We start from the raw sequence: 21,618 nt of genomic DNA on the forward strand, positions 1-21,618 counted from the left end.
AAATGACAGATGCTGGCGAGGATGCGGAGGGAGGGGAACCCTCCTACACTGCTGGTGGGGATGCAAGCTGGTGCAACCACCCTGGAAAACGGTGTGGAGTTTCCTCAAAAAACTGAAAACAGAGCTACCCTACGACCCAGCAATTGCACTACTGGGTATATATCCTAAAGATACAAACGTGGTGCTCCGAAGGGGCACGTGCACCCGAATGTTTATAGCAGCAATGTCCACAATAGCCAAACTGTGGAAAGAGCCTAGATGTCCATCAACAGATGAATGGATAAAGAAAATGTGGTATATTTATACAATGGAATACTATGCAGCCATCAAAAGAAATGAAATCTTGCCATTTGCGACGACGTGGATGGAACTAGAGGGTATCATGCTTAGCGAAATAAGTCAATCGGAGAAAGACAACTGTCATATGATCTCTTTGATATGAGGAAGTGGAGATGCAATGTGGGGGCGGGTTGGGGGGAGGAAGGAAAAGAAAAAATGAAAAGATGGGATTGGGAGGGTGACAAACCATAAAAGACTCAATCTCAAAAAACAGACTGAGGGTTGCTGGGGGGAGGAGGGACGGGAGAGGGTGGTGGGGAAATGGACATTGGGGAGGGTATGTGCTATGATGAGTGCTGTGAAATGTGTAAACCTGGCGATTCACAGACCTGTACCCCTGGGGATAAAAATACATTATATGTTTATTAAAATAAAAAAAAAATTTGTGAGGTGAATCTAAAACAATGTACTGAGGGAAATTTCTATCATTAAATACTTATATTAGAAAAGCAGAATCGTCTCCAGTCAATGATCTAAGCTGTCACCTTAAGAAATTACAAAAGCAAAATCAATTTAAACCTAAGGCAAGGAGAAAAAGAATGAACAGAGGTCTGAAAAGAAATCAACTTAGTAGAAACCACAGAATCGCTACAAAGGAATCAATGAAACTAAGAATTGGTTCTTTGACAAGATCAGTAAATCTAATAGGTTTAGCCAGACTGGTAAAAATGAATGGGTGGCTCAGCAGGTTAAGTGTCTTCCTTCGGCTCAGGTCATGATCCCAGGGTCTGGATGGAGCCCTGGGTCGGGCTCCCAGCTCAGCGGGGTGTCTGCTTCTCCCTCCCCCCCTGCTTGTGGCTCACACTCTCTCTCAAAGGAATAAAATCTTAAAAAGAAAAAAAGTCGTTAACCCAAATGGCCCTACATCTGTCAAAGAGAATGAATTCAATAAATCAAACACAAAATAAAAACCGTTCCCTCACAAAAAAATTAAGGGTTAAGTGGCGTCATTGTTTACATTTTACCTTCCAGGTAACTGAAGAAGAGGTTAAACTTCCTAAAGCATGTTACAGAGCCAGCCACATCCTGACATCAAAGCAAGACACAATCTCTTAAGAATACAAATGTCAGAGCGTGAAAAAAAAATAAAGGGAAATATCAGTATAAAGTAGAGTCCAGAGCCTAGAAGGGAGAGCCATACTGCTCAACATCAATTACAGGAAGGGCTGTCCATTATAGAGCCAACAGAAGAATAATCAATATGAAAGAACTTCAATTATAGGCCCCAACAGGAAAAGATGTACATGGCACCACCTACAAGATATGGACTACTCCTGCAACTCAGCCAACCAGCAACAGTCATCACTCTGAACTCTTGGCTGTTTCTCCAATGGACTTTTGTTCCAAACAACCCCTCCCGACTTCCTCCTTCTCCACGAAATAACGTTCCTCTCCTTTGTTTGTTGGACTTGCCTAGGATTTTGCCTTAGGTTGCTTGCTCCAATTTTCTAATTCTCTGCTATTCCTGAATAAACCCATTTTTGCTGGTAACATAACTGGCTGTTTTACTTTTCAGGCTAACAAGAGCAATCTAACTCATGAACACAGATGCAGTAATCCAAAATAAAATATTAGCTGTTTGAAACCAGCAATCCATACGAAAGATAAAATACCATGGTGAAATGGCATTTGCTCTACGGCCTCAAGATGGGTTGAGTGCTTGATAATCAATCCCTCTAACTGACCATAAAAACAGACTAAAAATACACGAGCATCTCAACAGATGCATAAAAAGCACTTGATAATATGTACTTGATAAAAACGCCTAGCAAATCAGCTACAGAGAGGGATTTCTACCATAGTCTCTTAGGGCGGACGTAACAAAACTACCACAGACTGGATGACTTACAAAAGCAAGAGAAATTATTTCTTAGACTTACGGATGCCGGGAAGCCCAAGATCACGGTGCCAGCAGATTCAGGATCAGGTGAGGCCCTGCTTCCTGCCACACACACTGTTGACTTCTTGTCCTCACATGGCAGGAGGGCTGAGGGAGCGCTCAGGGGTCCCTTTTATAAGGGTGCAAATACCACACATGTGGGCTCCACACTCATGACCCGATCACCTCCCAAAGGCCCCACCTCCAATTACCATCATACTGGAGAAAGGCTTCACCATGAATGTTGGGGAGATGGCAATATTCAGTCAGTCTATGGCAACATCCTTAAACGGGTAATTGGCAGCTACAGAAAGAGCTAAAGCGAATATAATCATGAATCATGAAGGTGTGAATGCTTCCCTTCTAAGACAGGGAACACGGCAAGTGTGTGTACTTTTGCCACTTCTAGTCAATAGTTTACTGCCCGTTCTAGCCGATAAAAAAAGTCCGGAGGAAAGAAAGATGTAACAGTCATTACTCACAGGCAAACCTGAATCCCTAAGAAGAATCCACAGAAAAGTTACTTGAAATAAGAGGCCAGTTTAGCAACGTAACAAAATACAACATCAGTACAGTATCAGTACAAGAGAGTCAATTGTTTCTATATACCAGCCATAAACAACCAAAAACAGGCATTGTAAAAAGCAACACTACAAAGTACCACACTAAAAAACAGGAAGGAGAACAGGCCACCGTGCCACCATCATCCCCACTTCCCAACTACAGAGTTGTGGCTCAGAGGTTTGGAAGCAGACAGCTCCTCCCGGAGGAATGAATTTTTCATTTTCAAATCAGTGTTTTGAAGGTTAGGCCCAGGGGCACTTTCAAAACAGTGGAGCCCGTGGAAAAGGCAACCCACAGCATATTGGTGGAATTCTGGAACGTAGAGGATCAACTGTAGGCTGGCTGGATTACCCGAGACAATCAGGGAGAAGAGACAGCTGCAAGGAGCCTGCCTGGGGTCAGAAAAAAAAATCTCTAACACTAACGTGGACAGCTAGCCCTTCAAAGGAGCAGGGGTTTCACAGGTTTCTATTATGAAGCAACATAGCCAGGGTACTGCTGAAAACAGCAGAAGCGGCCCCCAGTTAGTAGACCTGAACGGCTGGGTTTGGTCAGAGAAAGAGACAATCCAAGAGAGCCCTGCCCAAACCAGTCACCCCAGGGTGACAGTGGGCATCCCCGAGTCGTCTCTCCCTGAGGAGTAAAACCTGAAGCATACCACAGCTAGGATGGGGGCGAGGCTAGCGGGAGAGTAAGGAGTGAAAACAGACTCTAAATGAACCAGCCAGACACGAAACAGCTAAACCAGCAAAGAGCAGTAACAAACCCGGGAAGGGGTGGGATGGTCCAGTACCCAGAACTGCAACAGTATTTTAGACAGTGTCGCAACCCGACTAGTTTAGATTGTCAGGTTTCCAGACAAGAAAACAAACCTGGGATACATGCAAAGAAACAGGAAAGTATGAAGAAGTGAGCCACAGAAACTGCCTGTGGTTGCGACCAGATGACAGATTTGACAAGGAGTTCAAAGTTGCTGTTATACATAGGTCCAAAGAACAAAAGGAGACCACAATCAAAGTAGTGGAAGGTATGATGAAAATGTCACATCAAACAGAGAATAACAATAAAGAGAGAACAATTACCAAAAAGAACCGAATCGAAGTTCTGGAGTTGACAAGCGCAATAACTGAAGTAAAAAAACTCACTCAACGAGATCGACGGTAGTTGAACTGCCAAAGATTTAGCCGTCTTGAAGAAAGATAGAGGCTGCAGAATCTGAAGAAAGAGAGGAAAACAAGTGCGGAAAATAAACGGAGCTGCAGAGAAGTATGGGGCACTCTTAAGAACACCCACAGAGATGCAGGAGAGTGCCAGAACACAGGCAGAAAGGGGCAGAAAAAACATTCAAAAGGATACTGCCTGAAAGAAGCTAAAGGAACCCCAGGCAGGATAAACGAGAAGCGATTCAGACACATCACAGTAAAAAATGCTCAAAGCCAAAGGCAAAGAGAAACTCTTGAAAACAAGAGAAAAGGACCCCTCACTTACGGGGGAAAGCCAATCAGATAAACAGCAGATTTCTCAGCAGAAAAAAACGGAGGACAGAAGGAGGGGGATAATCATTCAAAATGCTCAGCAACCAACAATCTCACAGCCAGTAAACTCTTTTTTATTTTTTTTTAAAGATTTTATTTATTTATTTGACAGAGCGAGATCACAAGTAGGCAGAGAGGCAGGCAGAGAGAGAGAGAGGAGGAAGCAGGCTCCCCGCTGAGCAGAGAGCCCGATGCGGGGCTCGATCCCAGGACCCTGAGATCATGACCTGAGCCGAAGGCAGAGGCTTAACCTACTGAGCCACCCAGGCGCCCCCAGTAAACTCTTTTTAAAAATGAAAGCAACATTACCGAATCTGCTCCTCAGTTCTAACCGTTGTTTTGGTCTGGTGTGGTCTTTGTCAGAGTCTTCAGGGTTTTCTTTTTTTTTTTTTTTAATTTCTTTTCAGCGTAACAGAATTCACTATTTATGCACCACACCCAGTGCTCCATGCAATATGTGCCCTCCATAATACCCACTTCCCAAACCCTCAGATTGTTTCTCAGAGTCCATAGTCTCTTATGGTTCGTCTCCCCCTCCAATTTCCTCCAACTCCCTTCTCCTCTCCATCTCCCCATGTCCTCTGTATTATTCCTTATGCTCCACAAGTAAGTGAAACCATATGATAATTGACTCTCTCTGCTTGACTTATTTCACTCAGCATAATCTCTTCAGTCCCGTCCATGTTGATACAAAAGTTGAGTATTCGTCCTTTCTGATGGAGGCATAATACTCCATAGTGTATATGGACCACATCTTCCTTATCCATTCGTCCGTTGAAGGGCATCTTGGTTCTTTCCATAGTTTGGCGACCGTGGCCATTGCTGCTATGAACACTGGGGTACAGATGGCCCTTCTTTTCACTACATCTGTATCTTTGGGGTAAATACCCAGTAGTGCAATTGCAGGGTCATAGGGTAGCTCTATTTTTAATTTCTTAAGGAATCTCCACACTGTTCTCCAAAGTGGCTGCACCAACTTGCATTCCCACCAACAGTGGAAGAGGGTTCCCCTTTCTCCACATTCTTCAGGGTTTTCTATGGATAAGAGCATGTCGTGCAAACCTGGGGTGCATGATGGCTAAGTACAACAAAGCAGACACAGAAAGACAAACACTGCACTGTCTCACTCGTACACGCAATCTGAAACAGACTCTTAGAAGCAGAGCACAGAACAATGGTTGCCAGGGATTGGGGCAGGGGTGAACCGTGAGGTGATGGTCAAAGGTCCAAACTTATAATTATGCAAGATAAATACGTTCTGGAGTTCTACTGCACACACCATGCCTTTCACTGATGATAACCGTGTTGTATACGTAAAATACTAAGAGATGATCTTATGTTAAGTGTTCTTACCACTAATGGTAAGAATATAATCACCACACCCACAAGACAAAGGGGGCGGGAGGAAACCCTGGAAGGTGATGGTTCCATCTATGTCCTAGATGGCAGAGATGGCATATAAGTTGTACACATGAAATACATACAGCTCTACCTATCAGTCATACCTCCATAAAGTGCACCTCTTTGTACCACTAATCACGGGTGTAATTTTTATGTTTCTCTGTATGATGGTTAGATTAACTACTTTCTGATGATTTGGCATAAACTGCACAAATACAGGGAAGTGTCTTTATTAACTACATCTCCCAGGCACCCAACACAGTGTCCAGATAGTGGCTGGGAACTCGGTGAATCACAGTTAAATGAATAGTCTTTCTCCCTATGCCTGTTACGCACTTGCGCACAAACACACACGGTCACCGTTACGCTCCTGCAGATCAGTGAGCTGTGCCTGGGCAGACACCCCGAGCTGGATGAGGACGTGGAGAAGCACCAGCAGTTTTGCTAGATGGTGGCTCTGAGCTTCTGTAAGGTGAAGCAGCATGACTCTCAGCAGGGCTAAAAAGCTTTGAGTCTATGGTAAAGGCAGAGGCCTCTGCACCTTCACACACTCAGTGTCCCCTTGTTACCGCTGATGGTGGGTCCTCAGAACGCTCATCACCACTTGCAGTGATTCCTTCCCAGACCTCGGGCCAGGGTGCCCCCTCTCCCCACAGTAATGGAGCACACGATTTTCTTAGCAGAAAAGCAAGGCCAGAAAATAGGATGGTTGCGGTTTGTCCCCTCTTGAGGTGTTCTCTCACCTTTTATTCACTTCCATGTTTCTTCTTCAAGTCTCCCGACCCAACCTGCTAATTCCCAACCAACGACTACAACACCTGTGCCTGCGGCTCACTTGCGACGTAGGGCTCTGTTGGAGGAGAGCTGGATCTAACTGCCGTGCTGGGTATTTTCTGTTTTCTCTTCTGAATCCGTCAGCTTCCAGACATCAAGGAAAGTACTCCAACTGACCCACAAAAGGAGAATGCTTCAGGTGGGGCTGCTGCTCTCACCCACAGCGCAGGGCAGAGCAGTGCTGCCTCCTAAGAACCACACGTTGCCCTGCTGCACCACAGGGGCCAACGGAGAACAAAAGGCTAAGGAGGGGCGCCTGGGTGGCTCAGTGGGTTAAGCCTCTGCCTCCGGCTCCGGTCATGATCTCAGGGTCCTGGGATCGAGCCCCGCATCGGGCTCTCTGCTCAGCGGGGAGCCTGCTTCTTCCTCTCTCTCTGCCTGCCTCTCTGCCTACTTGTGATCTCTCTCTCTGTGTCAAATAAATGAATAAAATCTTTACAAAAAAAAAAAAAGGCTAAGGAATCTTAGTGCAGATACTCATCTCAATGGCGCAACTGTCCCCTCCTCGGGATATGCAAGCTGCTATCTGGTTTGATGTGGTTTTGGCCTGCATCCTCTGGGGTGATTTCACAGCACCTGCAGATTTAGCTAACCTTCCGCCCAAAGCTCTCTGCTTCCCCCACTGCTCCTCTCTACTGAACCATAGATCTCCTCTCTCCATTAAATGCCCTGACTGGTGTTTCTCCTGGCAAGGATATCAAAGCTGGAGTCTTCATCAAAATGACTCAAAACGTGTAACAGAAACACTGGCTGTGCAATAATAGAGAAGATACAGCACATCGAACAGCGAACAAAACCTTATCTGCCAATTATCTAAGAGTTTCACACTTAGGGAAAATGACTTAATGTGGTGTACTGTCGTCCAGGCTTCATTCTATGCATTTTTTAAAATTATGAGATTGGAGCGGGGAGGTCATCTACACTCTTTTCTCTGTTGTTTTACTTCCCAACATTATACCATAAACCACTGTCCATCATGCTAATGATGGCGACGTCCACATGTACAGGTCTTGATATGAACCAGGTGCCCACTTACTGATGTGCCTAGAGTGACTTGCCACCCCACAGTGTTTCACGCACTGAAGAGACATCAAGATCAATCCATACCCAGATGCAGTGTAATCAGATTAAGCTGCTGCACACGTTCACCTGCCTTTTGAGCCAGAGGACACTGGACACTGAGGTGCACTGCAGTTTAGGGGCAAATCCCAAGTCTCTTTATGTTTCTCTCTGACCTGGCTACAACCTCGACTCTGCCCTTGCTGGCTAGGTGGCTTCAGGGAAGTTATTTCCCCTTTTAACCTCTACGTGTCTCAGTTTTCTGGTTTGTAAAAAAAGGGATGTTAACATTAAAAATATTTACCTCCCAGTGTTGAAGAGACTTTTAAATGACTTTTAAAATTCTATCTGTAGAGAAAGAGCTAAAAACAATGCCAAGCCTATAGTAAGCCTCCTGACGTGTGAGCTTCTACTCCTATGTCTCTTTACTTCTGCTTTCTGCTTGTGCCCCTCATCCTTCCCCTCCTGTTTGCCGTGACGTCTCTCCTCCTGCCCCCGCCCACCGTACACCTACACCTCACCCTCCGCCTTTCCCTCCCCACTGCCCCTTTCCTCAGACTCTCCAAAAACACTGTTTACCGTCTCCTCGTGACGGAGCTCAGAAAATATTAATACATCAGCCTTTGTTAAATCAATAATGAATATTAGTGGAAGAGAAAAATCCATACAATAAAACTGGACCAGTGAAAACTCCATGAGAAATAAAGTCATGCCGATGACAATTTGACTAGTAACAGTTTCCTATCTTTCCCAGGTTCACTTGTGACCATGTGATGCAGGAGAAGTGGGTTCAACAGAACTAACAGCAAGAAAAGAAGACACATGATGAGGGTCTCTGGCCTTGAAATTTCGCTCTTTGACATGATTATGCAAATTCACAGACTTGTGTTCTGTCCTTATCCAGTGACCACTTACTTTTCCAACCATCGTGTAAGACGTATGAACAGGTCATTTGTTCTACCTTCCTAGAGAAGTTTCCATTCAGGCTTCATAATAACCTATAAGGTTGGCCGAACACTCGCTATGGTAAGGAAAAACACGCCCTCCCCTGGGCACCCACCCCCCAGCCCCGACTTGACTCCGGAGTCCCTGAGGAGCTGACGCGAGAGTGCCAAGTCCCTCCGGTGAGTCAGAGGTAGTCTTGACGCCATGTGTCTAGAACACGCTTCAGGGAAATGTGAGAACGACAACAGGAACAGCAGCGAGAACTCACTGACAGCTCTCCACATGCCAGGCACTGTCCTGACAACTTTCCTTGTCTTAACACAGTCAGTGCTCTAAACTGCCCCAAGAAGCAGCTCCGCTTAGCATTAACTAGCATTTCCATGTTGCTACATGAAACGAGGCTCCCAGATGTTAAGCAGCTTGCTCAGTGTCGCCCAGCTGTGAGGGCTGCAGGCACAGGTCTGAAGGCGCTGTGGAAAACTCACCCTGCTGTGTATTTGTTCAGTCAGTGGTAAGCTCCAGTGGCCAGTGCAAAGTATGCAGAATAACGGCTAACACAGACCACTAACCGGTTGCAGAGCACGGAAGCACACAGTAAACAGAAATGTGAGTGCAACAGCAATCACGCAGACGGAAGCTCGACTGGACTGGATTCTGGAGACTTTCTGGAAACAGTACTCTCAGAGCCTCCTTAGAACAACAGACAGCATGCCAGTCTCCTAGCTGACGGTGTTGGGTCTGTGCACCAGAGAAGGCACCAAAAACCAGTGTCACTTCTGCACCCTCACAAAGGAGAGAGAAGCCTGGCGGCCAAGAAAAATAGCACCATTCCCCTGCTCCAGCAGTTCCCGGACAAGCTGTCCACATGAGTCAGAACCCAGGAACTCTTAAAAAAATGCACATGCTGTGATCCACACCCAGTGAATCTCACTTAGTGTGGCCACAACGGTGCCCTAGAATCTGTGATTTTTTTAAACTCTGCCTAGGAAACACTCAAGAACTGAATTAAGCCCCTTTGGGAGCAGGCCTGTCTCCAGCGTACTGACTTTCTGGACAGATACACACATGAGAAGACCAGCCTGAAAGCAGGCAAGACGACAGGACATACAGAACACGGCGTGAGAGTCAAAACAGGGGTAGGGCAGTGGATTTTCTGAGAAGACACCACGACCCCACTGCCTTTCTCCCTGAAGGGTTCTGTCTATCTCAAAACCATTCTCTTCGAGGCCAGTGGGTGGCAGTGGTGACAGGAGATGACATTTAGCTCCTAGGACAGCACGGGCTTTTCTCAGGGACCCCGTAATCCACAGGATGTGAGGTTATGCGATTATCCCCACCTCCTCTCAGCCTTCGGTTCATTCTTGCACCCACACTCCATTCCACGTCAGCCTGGAGCAACCAGAACTTGGGGCCAATGTCTTCCCTTCACCTGCCAGAAACCTGCCCCTGACCTTAGAAGATCGTCTCCCTCCTCTCCTTGCAGCGGTCCGTCTGTGATCTCATCTGCTGTCCCAAACAGGACAGTAGTTTTCAAGCCCTAGCCCAGCCCCTCACCCTGCTGTCCGCACCTGGAAAGGCTTCTCATCAATGAGGAGAACCCCAGGTCCAGAGCTAAGGGCCATGACTACCACAAAACCATCCTGGGCACTGACATCCCATGGCGGTGGTGACCTCTGAAACAAAGCTTTACCTCACACCCCTGCTGTCCCTGAAACGTTTTCTCATCACAGGAAGCACACAGAAGAGGAAGGTGCCCAGAATCCTTCCTGCAAGGTACTGTGCCCTACTCCACGCTGCCACGCTATTTCCTCTGACCAAATGCAGACAAGGACCACAACCTTCCTATCCTTCGTCTGTGAATACCAGGCTTTGGGTGGGATGGGGGTACCTGCATAAGACCGTTTTCTTGTGGTTGAAAACCACATCATACTTAGTATTTAAACCAAAATACTGGCACATTTTGAAAAGTTCAAAGGGCAATTTTGATTGCTCAAATGATGAAAGGGTGGTACTGGCATTCAGGAAGGCAAAGTTGCAGGGATGCAAATCTTTTTTGCAGAGACTTCAATACACTGGATTTTCCATAAATGTAACTTCCCCATAAACTGAGGGAAACTGGCACGAGGTTTTACCTGGAAAGGTACCAATAACCCTTGACCGTTTTGGAAAACACATCAGCGAAAGCCATTCCCTTCTTGGCTTGGAGTCTGCGACCACATGCCAGTATCACTCGATAGCTGCAGCGGGACATGGAGGAAACAGGACGAGGGGAACCCAAGTGTACGGACCAGATGGACCTTCTGCAGGATATGCTGGGAAAGGACGGGAAGAATTCAGTGGGAGATGCTCATCCTGTGATCTGCCAGGAGTGGCTGAACAAAACCAGCTCAACCGCTGCCACTTTGTTTCCATGTCTGTCTCCCTCACCAGAGTCTTACCTCCTTCTCGGAAGGCCGGAAACAACACCCGGCTCATCTTGGTGCCCTCGGGCCAGAGGACCTGACGCTCGGCAGAAGGCCAGTCCACACTTGTGGAACTGAGGGACTGGGAATGGCTGGACCCCGCGTCATGATGACGAACCCGTGACAGAACCATGTCCAGACCGAAGCACGTCAGGCTGTGGAGGGTGGGATGCAAGTGCCACAGGTCTCCGTCTTAAGACCCCTGCAGCAGGGTCACAGGAGCCTGCAGTACTCACCTCCATTACATCCCTCGGGGGTCCCCGATTTGACCGGTTAAAACAATTCTCACCAACCATAAAAGTCTAACATAGAAAAAGAGATAACTTACTGCCAAAGTGTCTGTATGAACCTGGTTCTTAGCCGGCCTGAGGCACAAATTCGGGCACAGCACACTCTGGTCGGGAAGCAGAAGCTGACCCGAAAGTCTTCCAGGCTGAGGCAGTGTCAGGCTAGTCAGAGAGCACACACAGGATGTGTAGTCGCAGAGGGCACACGGGACACTCCTGAAACAGAGTTTACAACTGTTAGGGAGCCCAGAGCTAGACACACACGAATCAGGCGATGCAGCTCACCGGGGCCTCGACGTGGCCTCCCACCATGGGACCTTCCCCTCCAAGGCTCCCCGTCCACTTGCTATATTCATCTGAGCCCTTGGTTTCAGAGGGCTGCCTGGGGGCAGTCGGTTCCAAAAGTACGGTCTGTCCACAACACCAGTTCACCCTCTTTCCGAGGGAGGAGGTCACGGGGAAGTGCTGTGCGTGCAAAGCCTGAGAGCTTGGGGGAATGCCTGCTGTCCCACACTCAGAGCTCTGGCAGGTGTGGTGGGGGGATGTGGGGGGATCAGCAGCCAGTTTGCATCAAAGTGCTCACAGCCACTTGGAAAGATGGCACCGCGAGTATTTTCTTTCTGTCCTCTTTTTTTTTTTTTTTAAAGAATTTATTTATTTGACAGACAGAGATCAGTAGGCAGAGAGGCAGGGAGAGAGAGAGGGGGAAGCAGGATCCCTGCTGAGCAGACAGCCCCATGCGGGGCTTGATCCCAGGCCCCTGGGATCATGCCCTGAGGGAAAGGCAGAGGCTTTAACCCACTGAGCCACCCAGGTGCCCCACCGCGAGTATTTCTTTAAAAAGGTTTCCAGGAACAGTTTGGGCAAACAGAGGTCATTAATGTCTTTGCTTCCTCCCTCTGCCTCTCCCCAGGTGCTAGGTTTGGGTTTTCTCCACTGCTGCAAATCAGTGTACGATTCTGAAATCGAACCTTTACGTTTCTTTACGTATCCCCTACTCTCCTCCAAACCCTTTGTACGGAGGGGCTGCTCTCAAAAGGGACAAAAGCATTTTCATAGAAAAACCTATTGCGTAACCACAAAGACTTGTGATCACTAGGAACCGTCAGGATGAGATCCTGAATTTTCAACATTTTCAGAATGGGTTTACATCACCTCCTGTCCCTTTTGTCTCTCTCATTCACACAGCCACCAGGCTACACTAGGTCGTTCCCTTGCTGGGCGCAGCTGCACTGAATAGCGGCCCCGCCTCACATCTTGAATCAATTTTCTCAGTACATCCAGACGCTACAATGATCGAAGCCATTTTGAAATCCTCCCTTTTCCCCTCTCACTGAAAGCTTATGCAAAGGGCTAGCAGTAAACCGACACTTACCGGGTGACCACACAGGGGCCAGGGGCCTTTCTGGTTGGAACGCTGGGAGAGGCAGCCACAGCAGCAGGAAGCAAGGTGAAGAAAAGGCTGGAGTGCCTTCCCGCGTCTCTGCCTCTAGTTTATGGAAAGCTTTTTCTGGCTCAGGGAACTAATTAGTTTCCTCCCACTTGGGAGGAGAGAGCAAGTTAAACCTGCAACATTTCTGGCTGACCCAAAGCTCACCTTTGCGAAGGTTTCTATCCTTTCCCCTGGCCCTGAGAAAATAAAGCGCTAAGTCACAAGGTGGCTACAGGAGTTCAGCCGCGGTTCCGGACCATGGGTACATCCACAGTCACCGGGGCACAAAAGGTTCATCATCTCTACCACATCACCCTACCCTTACTCAAGGAAGTCTTTCACCATATTTTAGTTGAGTCAGGGTCTTCTCGCTAGTGAGTCCCACGGCTACCACCGCTGTTCCCGATGTCCCAAGACCAGCCTTCCTTTGGGGGAATCCCCAGGAGGGCCCAAAGGACTCAGCACACACAGTCATTCATCCTCAGGGCTAAGATTTATTACAGCAGAAGGATACAAAGCAAAAGTACCCAAGTAACATCTGGAGGAAACCAGTGCAAGCTTCCAAGAGTCCTTTCCCAGTAGAGTCATGCTGTTTGTGCCTCCAGCAACAAATCATGACGTCGCACACGAAATGTTGTCTACAGGGAAGCTCGTGCATGACTAACACCGTGTCGGGAGGTTTGTTTTGGGGGCTGGTCACGCAAGTACTCTCCGCGTAGCACGTACCAAGATTTCAGATTTCCAGAGGGAAAGCAGGTGTTCAGCATGAAACATATTGCTTGGACAGTTTAGGAACAGTAAAGCATCCTGCTTGGGTAGGGAATGGTGGGAAGCCTTCCGACATTCAAGTTCCCAGATGCAAGGTAAGGGCCAACATGCTGATCTCTGCAAGGACAGTGGGCTCAGGCCTGCTCTGTTAACTCTTCTCTGCACAACACCCAACAGCAAAGCTTCAAGATACATAACCAGGTCAGACAGAACGGGAGGATAAATGAACATATCTACAAATGATAGCTGTAGAGTTCAACGCTCACTCAGTAGTATCAGAAGGAACAGAAGAAAATCAGCACTATGTAGATGAACCGAACAACACTGTGAACTACCTGGATGTAAGTGACAAGGACGGAACCCTTCCCATAGCAGCGGCAGAATGCACATTTTTTTTCAAGGGCAGAGGGAGTTTCACCAAGGTACTCTGCATCCTGGGTCATAAAAGAAATATTACAAATTATAAAACAGTTGAAATTATACAGAGACTGTGGTCTGAGCAGAAGAGAAAAACTTCCAATACGTCAGAAAAAGTGAAGAGGAAAATCTCCCAATACAAGGAAATTACACCATATGCTTCGAAATAATCCATGGTCCAAAGGGCAAGTCTCAAGGGAAATTAGGAAACATTCTGGATACTAACCCTTCATTAGATGAACTGAATGGAAATGAAGATACAACATATCCAAATCTGCAGGATGCAGCTACCCCAGCGCTTAGCAGTAAATGTACAGCATCAAATGTTTGTATTAGAAAGAATCAAGGATCCAAATCAATGATGAAAGCTTCCCCCTTAAGAACTAGAGAAAGAAAGTAAAAATAAACTCAAAGCAAGTAAATAAGGGAAAGAGACATTACAGCAGATATCAGGAAAAGAACAGTGGATGAAACCAAAAGCTGGTTCTTTGAAAAGGTCAATAAAATTCCGAAGTTTCTATCCACACTGAGGCAGAAAGAAAGATAAGGAAAGATACAACTTAAGACCATGAGGAAAGAAATAGGTTACAGACTCCACAGAAATTGAAAGGATTCTAAGAAATAACTCTGTGCACCTACATCTGGTAACTTAGATCAAACAAACAATTGCCTGAAAGGCACAAACTATTAAAACTCAACCAAAAACAAGCAAACCAACCAACCAACCAACAACAACAACAACAAAATCCCAACCCACCCAGATAATCTGAAAAACAATCATAAATTTAAAATTTTTATCTTTTAAAAACTTTCAGGAAAGAAATCTCCAGGCCCCTGCCGGTTTCTCTGGAAAATCCCACCACACATTTAAGAAGAAATAACAGTAATTCTATACAACCCCTTCAAGGAAATAGAGGAGAGGGAACATTTCTTGAATCATTTCATCAGATCAGCATTACCCCGAAGCCAAAATCAGACAAAGCCAGTACTAGCAAAACATACTCAGTAATATACAAAAACAATAACACAACATGATCCAGTTGGGTTTATCCTGGAAATGCAAAGGCAGTGCAGTATTCAAAAACTCAATGAATAGGGGCTCCTGGGTGGTTCAGTTGGTTAAGCGTCCCAAGGCTTTAGCTTTAACTCCTGGTTTTGGCTCAGGTCAGGATCTCAGGGTACTGAGATGGATGGAGCCTTGCCTTGGCTCTATGCTCAGCGGGGAGTCTGCTTGTCCCTATCCCTCTGCTCCTCCCCCCACTCCCTCTCACTCTCGCTCTCTATAAGTAAGTAAATAAATCTTCTAAAAAGTCAAATAATAAATTATATTAGTGTATCAAAAAAAAAAAAAAGAAAAAGAAAAAGAACCACACGATCCTACCAATTCATTCAGAGAAAGCATTTGACAAAACTCAACAGCCATTCATGATAAAAACATTCAGCAAACCAGGAACAGAAGTGAGTTTTCTTAACCTGGATATAAAGTATCTTAGAAAAATACCTACACGGTCCATTCTACTTAATGGAGAAAATCTACATACTTTCTCCCAAAGACCAGGAATGAGGCTAGGATATCCACCCTCCCCTCTGTGACTCAATATTTGCTGGAAGTCCTAGCCATTCCACAAAGGAAAGAAAAAAGAAAGATCAGGAAGGAGGAAATAAAACTATTTCAATTCACAGATGACATGATTATGTACATAGATAATCCCATGAAATAAAACAACAACCTCCTAGAACTAATAAGTGCAGTCAACGTTGCTGCAGCATACAAGCTCAACACAAAAAGTCAAGCAAATTTCTACATGCTAGCAACGAACAACTACCTAACAAAACAAAAAGCAGACATCACTCGCACATACCATTTACGATAGCTTCCCTCCTCAAACCTGGCGAAACGTACACAGGATCCGTGTGCCCTAAACCACAAAAAGCTGAGGAAAGAAGTATAGGAAGACCTGAATAAATGGAGACAGATACTGTGTTCAGGGGCTGATAAAGTCAGTATAATTTAGATGTCAATAGGTCCCAAGGGGATCCCTCATTTATTATTTTTTTAAAGATTATTTATTTATTTATTTGACACAGAGAGAGAGAGATCACAAGTAGGCAGAGAGGCAGGCAGAGAGGGAGGGGGAAGCAGGCTCCCTGCCGAGCGGAGAGCCTGATGTAGGGCTCCATCCCAGAACCCTGAGACCATGACCTGAGTTGAAGGCAGAGGCTTAACCCGCTGAGCCACCCAGATGCCCTGGGATCCCTCATTTAAATACAATTCCAACCAAAACTCCCAGCAGGACTTTTAGGAAATATACACTGATTATGCAGTTTAGGTGGAAAGGCAAAGGAGCTAGAACAGTCAAATAATTTTGAAGAAGAAAAAGAAAACTGGAGGAGTAATACCAATTTTATGATTTTCTATGCAGCAACAGCCAAGATATGGAAACAACATCTGTGTCCACGGAGGGATCCATGGATCCTGAAAATGTGCTATAGATACACGACAGAATATTATTTGGATATACAAAAGAAGAAAATCCTGCCTTTTGCAACGACACGGATGGACCCTGAAGACTTTATACTGAGGTAAGTCAGACAGAGAAAGACAAACACTGTATGTTCTCACATACGTGGACATTTCAAAAGCAAACCCATACAAATAGAGATGAGAATGGTGTGCGCCAGAGGTTGGGGGGAAACGGCGGTTCTGGGTACCAAATTCCAGCCATAAGATGAATAAGTTACGGGGATCTAATGTAACATAGATAGCATGGTGACCATCATTCACAATACTGTATTAGATATGGCAAGTTAAGAGACTAGATCTTACATGTTACCACCACACAAAAACGGTCATTACGTGAAAGAACAAGAGTGTTAACTAACTTTACATAGTAAATATTTTAGAGCTTAAACATGTATCACATCATCACCTTGTATACCTTCAGTTTACTTATGTTATATATCAACAGTACCTCGATAAAGCTGAAAAAACAAAATTATCCCCAATATGTTCCAGTGGGAGCCCCTTCAAGAGATTTTCTGTGTCCTTCTGACATCAGCCAATCCTTCCTTGACCTGGCCCTTATCACTGGTACCACAAGTTGAGCCAGGCTCATTTCTCCTTTCCCTCTGCCATCCCAACACACACGCGTATCTACCAATCACACACCTGTATCTATCAATCTATGCGTATACGCACACGTACATACTGAAAAGCACGAGTTCACATGCTTAAGAACTCCAATCCCAATGTAACACCTCAGAAATTGTTTTCTTCAGTGAGAGTCATGTCTCCCAATATCCTTCCTCACTTACCGAGCTGACGAATCCCACTGGATGTAAGCCATACCACCTGCACAACAGAGGTCCCCCCTCACATGCTCTGCTGAACCACTCCCCGACCTTGACCACCGTACACCACTCCAGTTGGAATCCTTGAGCCAGTAAGCCTTCTCCCCATCCAACTCCCAGGGACATCGTCCTCACCACCGTGGGCTCTGTCCCCCATACAGCCTGCTCCTATGTATGGATGCCCTTCTCCCTGTGCCTGGGCTCTGACTCCTCAAGCGTCGGATGCCCCTACACACATACACTTGCCATGCTCTGTAGCCGCAAATGGCTTTAGGGATGAACTGCTCAGGTACAGAAGAGAAGAGAAGAGAAGGAAAAGAAAGGGGAGGGGAAGAGGTGAATACATCTCAATACAATCAGTTAATTTAGGTGAATTGGGCCAAATCTGGGCAGTATCACGAAGCCAGTGCTTTTTGCTTCTTTTCTTCCTCACTGCTCTCCACCTTTCTCTTTCTGCCCCTCTTCTCTAACCCTGTGCTTCCTCAGTCCTGTCCTCCATCAAGTGTAGAAAGGTAATGAGGGTCATGATTCCCGTATGATCATTTCTATGAGCTGGCTGGCTGACATCCAGTGGGAATGGCGTCCACCCTGCAGCTCCGACACTCAAGCCCTCTGTCTCTCGTGACTGAGCACAAGGTTTCCCCCTCTTTTAGCAACTTCAGGTGTAAGCAGGAGAACAGATTCTGTGTACTTCTTGGAGCCTTGCGTCCTTTGTCTGTGAAATGGGGATGAAGACCTCCTCTCTCTCACAGGTTGTGGGAGAAACAGAGACAACACCACCAGACACCTTTCGATGAGCTGTGTGTGTCAAACCCCGTGATGAAGACTTTGAGCAGCATCACAGGAATCCTTGATATCCAGGAACACACCCAGTGGATGTCCCCTCAGCACTATTGCACCTGCTGTACCTTCTTCCTGTGATGTTCTAACAAGGCAGGTGGTTCCATGGCCTGCACATTCATTTCCTCAGTCCTCTGCTCAGTCATTACGGTGTGAGGGAGTCCTTCCCTCATCACCCTGAATAAATAACAACATGCTCCCCACAAACTCTTTCCTCTAGCTGGCCTTATCTTTCTCTGTAGCACTTGCCACCCTCTGATAGTCAATATATATTTACTGGCTAACCATGAAATGCGGCACTTGGTCAGTTTTGTCCTGTATTCTATGTACTCCTAGAAAAGTACTCAGGCTCACAGCAGGTGATCAGAAAATTCTTGGGGAAGGATGGCTGGGAGTCAGGACATCTACACTTCTAAGTTGCACAGGTACCCTCCAGGGCAGGCACTGGCCCCACTTCTTTTTGACTGCGGTCCATTTTTAGGCTTCAGGAGACAGGTGACTTGCCCAACGACACAAACAGGACTTGGGGCTCTGGACTTTGGAATCACATCTGCCAGGTTCCAAGACCCTGGGTTCCTGGACAGAGACCTCAAAACTACAAAGGTAAAAGATTTCACTTCTAAGACACAGACCCCCGAACAGCTCAGATAGAAACAACAAAAACAGATCACTGAACACAACCTAAAAAGCATTCGAAAAATCTCTGCACAAAGAGCTCACAACTGGAGTCACAGACTCCCCAAAACAACAGAGATCACACACACTGAGACAACTCCCACACCTCAACAGGCCAACATCTCCACTCTAGGACACAAATTAAATCTGCTCAGATAGGTCACATCGTAGAGAGACTCCCAAACCATGCAGACACCTCCCAGGCTAATGCAAAGACCTCCACAAAAAGAGAAAGACAGAAGTTCAAATAACTCGGAAACATCACAGAACCTTCTGATAAAGCCCCCAGACAAATCAGAGAACTTACACCTTGGACACAGACTCCCAAACAGCTCAGATCCTTAAGACAGTGCCCCCCCCCACCCCAGGTGGCTTACTGACATCACAACTTAAAACCCAGAATCACAAACAGCTTAGAGACCTCACACCCTAGGGTGCAGATGCCAACCTAGAGACCTGAAACCGAAGGACACCAATGTACAAAGCGCTCAGAAAGCGCACCTCTCCCCCCATACAGGCACACACAGCCTACGACACTTTATCCCATGACGTACACAATCCACTCCGATATCCAAAAGGCTCAGAAAGATCAAATGTACCCAAACTGCATCTGTACTGACCTACCTAGAGCGATGCACATCCCCAAACTGCCTGACACACTTCACTTCCTAGGTAGGGACGCCAACCAAGCGCACAGACCTCGCCCTGACCATTAATTGACTGCATCTGTACGACTGAGGCGCCGTGACAGACGGGCCCGATTAGGCTTGTGACCAGTTAGGTCTGAACAAGACTGAAAGAGCTCACGTGAAGACGGTACAGTCACCGCACGCGTCCAGCGCCAGACACTGGCTACCAGGCAGCTGTTTCGCCGAACTTCGCCACCAAGTAAGGCAGCATCTTCATTCCCTCGCAGCAGCCGGTCCCCGAAAGAGTTCAACTCGGAGAAAAATTCTACACGCCGAAAGGCACGCGCACGCGCACGCTCGCACGCATGCACGCACGCACACCCAAACACCACACACACCCCTCCCCCTGTGCTCCAGCTCAGCCGTCGTACTGCCTGTCCCAGCCCGATGACCAATGGGAACTGGGTACTCGAAGACAGAGGCGGGGATTAGGGGTTCATCCGGAGGCACTGTGCGCCCCGGAAGGGTTTACGCTGATTAACTCTCCGGAACCAATCACCACCTAGAAAATCGCTGTCCCCGCCCCCTACAATGGAGAGCCAATCTCTCGCCCTGTTGTTGCGCAGCTGGACGTGACCATGTAGAGACGGCGAAGTGAAATGAAGGCTGCCGGCTCAGACCGGCTGTCCACTCTGGCTCAAATGCGCCGGGAGAATGGAGTGGAGCGGGTGGGGAAGGGCTCGGAGGCGTATTAGGGCCTCCGCTGGGGGCCGTGGCTGATGCAGACCTTCGGTGTAGTCTCCTACACAGTGGGTTAGTGCAAAATCGGACCCCGCGTCTCTAGTGGTACCTTCCTGCTCAGAAGTCTACCTCTGTGCCCCTGGGAGGTACGTCCGGAGAGTCTTCCTGGTCCACCTGGAGCGCCCCTTAGTGGTGCGAACCTGGAATGGCTGGTCGATGCGGAGGCCCATGGGCTCTTCCAGGCTGGCCCCAAAGGGAGGGAGGGCAAAAGCCAGGATGCAAACCCCACAGCTCACTGCAGTCTTGGACTCGGGGAAGAGTCTTGATAAGCTGAAGTTTACGTCCCCCCAGAGGCCACCATTGTACCAGGGAGCGCTACAAGCGTTTTTAATGTGCTGGGCGTTACGCTGGCTTGTGTCTCCCTGGGCAATGCAGAATGGGCCTAGTGGGGGTGTTAGAGGCCTGGTGTGGGGCAGGCCTCTGTGGTTGACTATCAGGAATAGATCAGAGAGAAAGCAGGATCTTTGATTTTGTTAGGGAAGGAGCCATCTCCCAGGAGCCCCAGGACACCGAGAAAGTGAGATAAAGACCGCGGACTCCGTCACCATCCTGTCACCCCTGAACATGTTCCCTAGGAGAATCCTTTACCCTGTGTGGCTTTGGGTCTCGTCGCCCGCCGTGCATTTATTTATTCATTCTCTCATTCATTCATTCCTTCCCGCCATATAATGGATGTTAGGAATTCAATTGTACAGATATAGAAAAAAAAAAAAAAAAGAAAACCTTGCTTTCATGGAGCTTACATCCTACTGGGATCATACAGCACAAAAATGTTAGGAAGTTGTCAGGTTTTGGCAATTGCGATGAAAATTAAATCAGCAAAATGAAACAGGGGTGAATTTCTAGAAACACGTCAAAGAAATTCTTTCAAAGCATGTGATCCTTGAGCAGACCCCTAAAGGAGACGAATATCTGCACGAAAAGTATCCCAGACAGAGGTAGGAGCCAGTGGAAAAGGGCAGGAGTGGAAATTGGCCCAGGGTGTATGAGGCACTGTGAGGTCTGTGGCTGCCTCAGTTTGGCTGAGGGAGAGAGGTAGGAGATGAGATCGGAGGGGCCAAGGTGAGGACTTTGATTTACTCTGTGAGCCCTGGAGGTTTGGTTTCGGGGGTTTTTTGTTGGTTGGTTTGGGTTGGGTTTGTTGTTGTTGTTGTGTTTTGTTTGTAGTAGAAAAGCCCCTAGGGTTCCTTCAGAGGCCAGAAGCCCAGGGCACCCAGTTCATGGGAAACAGCTCCTTGCTTGCCCCAAAGGAGAACCTTCTCTCTACCCTCCCTGCAGCTGAACATGCGTTCCTTGGACAGTTCCATAGACTCATGAGCAACGCCCCCCCCCCCCCCCCGCCCACGGTTCCCCATGAACAGCCATGTGAAAAGATGATAGCCTCAGGAGAGGCCACAGAA

At 47.1% G+C, this 21,618-nt stretch overlaps 1 protein-coding gene across 5 annotated transcripts in view; it reads right to left on the minus strand.

The window, feature by feature from the left end:
- FAM156A (family with sequence similarity 156 member A) overlaps positions 1-19,735 on the minus strand; it is a 54,932-nt gene extending 35,197 nt beyond the window's left edge. The window contains exons 1-2 of one of the 5 annotated variants that reach the window (XM_080795925.1): positions 12,681-12,770; positions 11,347-11,521 (exon numbers count right to left, since the gene is read on the minus strand). The gene's annotated coding sequence lies outside the window, so the exon portion shown is untranslated. Of the gene's footprint in view, positions 1-11,346; positions 11,522-12,680; positions 12,771-19,595 lie in introns of those variants that run through there. The other 4 variants (XR_013966332.1, XR_013966331.1, XM_080795922.1 and 1 more) reach the window with 4 other exon arrangements.
- Positions 19,736-21,618: the final 1,883 nt, after the last annotated feature.

The sequence above is a fragment of the Martes martes genome (assembly GCF_963455335.1).
Source record: "Martes martes genome assembly, chromosome: X".
In the NCBI taxonomy this organism is placed as follows: domain Eukaryota; kingdom Metazoa; phylum Chordata; class Mammalia; order Carnivora; family Mustelidae; genus Martes; species Martes martes.